The sequence below is a fragment of the Cyprinodon variegatus genome, unplaced genomic scaffold, assembly GCF_000732505.1.
Source record: "Cyprinodon variegatus isolate N-32 unplaced genomic scaffold, C_variegatus-1.0 Scaffold326, whole genome shotgun sequence".
Lineage (NCBI taxonomy): Eukaryota > Metazoa > Chordata > Actinopteri > Cyprinodontiformes > Cyprinodontidae > Cyprinodon > Cyprinodon variegatus.
In genome coordinates, this window is record NW_015150779.1 from 735,535 (window position 1) to 738,654 (window position 3,120).

The window sequence follows — 3,120 nt, forward strand, 5'->3', positions numbered from 1 at the left end:
TATATATATATATATATATATATATATATATATATGTCAACTTGACTGCATATTTAAAAGCAACTATTTATAATAAGTATTACAGTAAAATGTGTAGACAGTGGTGATGGCACTGTGAGCCTGCAGGGTTATCCTATCTGTGGTCTTTCCTCCAGCAGAGCTATCAGTCAGTCTAATTTGATTATCAGTACTCCCTTAAAATATTTCACTAACTAAACGGTTGCAAAACAAATGTCAAAGCTTTCAGGAATAAATTAATATTCGCCAAATATATAAAAAAATTTGAAATCCACTTTCAGCCACTGAAAATAGATCACAGGTACCTGGATATCCAAAAGTACCTGCATATGTTGAGGCTTCAGGAACTAGGGAATCCCCAGCTACATCCTGGCTAGTTTAACTAGCCTAGCATCTAGACTGCTCTGTCGAAGGAGCTCTGCTGCTCTGAAAACTCCAGAAGTACAACTCAAAGTAGACTCATAATCTTGATGAATGCAAGGGCGGATTTAGAAAATGTGGGGCACTAGGCAAAGACAAGCAGGGGGCCCCTCTGAATTGAGAAGACAAAACATAAAACAGACCCATTAAACAGAGAAATTTTATTAGAATAGACATCCATTATTTGTTCTACTTTTTGTCCCTCTCTTCTTGTCCCTTTTCTTGTTGTTTTCCTCTCTATGTTTTGTATTCAGCTGACTTTTCATGCTGTCTAAAAATTAATCAAACCTTTTTTTCCATGCACTAAGTTCATTTAGCTTATCGCTCCTTCCTGTGTTTCCAAAAAGGCAACGGCAAAAGTAAATAGCACATTCCTTCTTTTCACTGTCAACGAGCCATGATCTGCTTATCTCCATTTGTCATTCGAATGAAATAATAGCTGGAAGTAAATCTGTGTCCGTCTCCAGTTTTTCCATGAGTACACTGCTTACTAGCTGAGCGGATGATGCTGGAGTCTCGCAGTCTGGTGGAACAACATCATTATGAAAACCTGGCTGGATCATTCGGGAATTCTTTCCGTCACAGCCCATCTCTGTCTCATGCTGAAAACAATCACGCATAAAACACAGTATAAAGCTTTTACCCAGTGGTTAAATATAAGTATATTTACTCAATTGCTAAAGTAGAAATTTGAGGATGTCATGCAACTTCAATTTTGTGCACATCACTGCAACTCAGATGAATAATATATATCTAATATATATATCTAATATATATATATATATATATATATATATATATATATATATATATATATATATATATATATATATACAATGTAATTACAATAATGTAATGCAGAGAAGTTGGTAATAACTTCCATATATTTTTTATATTTTAACTAAAACACCTAAAACTAAAAGCCTAAAATATAATTAATGTGCACAAACAAGTAATAGCTGTTTTAACCTTACATGTAAAAGGAGTTGCCTAGGGCCCCCAGGAACTCGGGGCCCTAGGCAACTGCCTATGTTTGCCTAATGGTAAGACCGCCCCTGGATGAGTGACAGCACAGATGGTGTTTTGCGATCTAAAATTTTAAAACCTCTCAAAACTTTTTATTGTTTCAAATTAATGGTGAAGTTAATTTACTCCTGTACTGATCCTGAAGGTGAAATGCTACTCACAACCAACTTTTTTTTTTTACTTTTTACTTAAAAGTAGAAAGCAGTCATTCAACCAATACCAATAAAAAAAGTACTTTGTGAAATGTTTACTCAAGAACTATGTTATAGTTGGCTCATAACTTAAAATATGTAATCAGATATTTATGTGCAAACTTTACTATTGCAATGTATGAAATAACATTTAAACAATAACAAAGCATATCTTGATGGCAAAATACTAAATCTGATGGAAAAAAAAAAGGAAAAACTTTTCCATATCATTATTTTCCACATAGAAAAGCAAGCTTAGCAATATGAAATGCATATATGTTAGAAAAGGATAAAGAACCACCAGAGAAAATATCAACAGTTTATTGTATAAAATAACTCAATTTACTTGTCCCATTTTGGGGATCACAGCCCCCAGTGCTCCAATTACTGGGGACTGTGACCCCCCCAAAAAAATGGGAGAGTGGCTACAGCAGATTCCAGGTAAAATATCAGAGGTCTCTGTCCAGAAGAGTGCAGTCCTAGAAACAGCTAAGATACTGCGTGTATATATATATATATATATATATATATATATATATATATATATATATATATATATATATATATATATATATTGCCTGTTGCCTGTTGTCAGTGTGACTAATCAAATCGGTGCTCCACTGATAATGGCTTTTCATACTTGTTACGCACGTGCTAAACTCTGAGTAGTTCTACTTGAAATTGATTAAACTAATTCATTGCAGCTGTTGTAAAAACGAAGTCTCATAGTTCCTGACTTTAGACTAGATCATTTCAGAGTTTAGGATTTTAATCTGAGTTTGTAGAACGTTCTTTAGTCTTTGGATTAAAGATTCAAATTGGCACAGCAGCAATAGCCATCAGAACTAGTTCTTGGTTCCCTTTAATCCACAGCATCCAAGTTACTTTATTTATATTGCAAACAGTTCTAACAAAATGATTTACATGAAACACTTAAGTCAGCCCAAGCAACATTTATACCACAAGAATAAAGAGGTCTCAGTGCTTTCCCACTTACAAAAGACAATAATACACAAAATATTTATAGCAACGGAACAAACATTTTGAATGGTTTTGTTTAGCAAAAGGATTATTTCTTCCCTTGTTGTTTGTTTTTTTCTTCAGAAAAAGTATGTAAACTATGAAAAGTTGTATTTTTTTTACTTTAGAGTAAAATTGCAATTAAGAGAAAAAGATATATTCAACATGTCAAGGTAGGGTTGTGGTTGGTTGTGGACCCAAATGCAGAGTGGACCCAAAAGATGAGTTTTTGCTGATTTAATTAAAAAAGCAAAAGGCAACAGAAGCAAAATCCAAGAACAAGAGACACCAGGGGCCTGTTTCAGAAAGGAGGTTAAGTGAAAACTCTGAGTTTGTTAACACTGAAATGAGGGAAACTCTGGGTTTTCTGTTTCAGAAAGGGAGGTAAGTTAAACCTGAGAAAGCAGAGTAAGTCAAGCCCGTTTCTGAAAGAGAGGTAACTTAT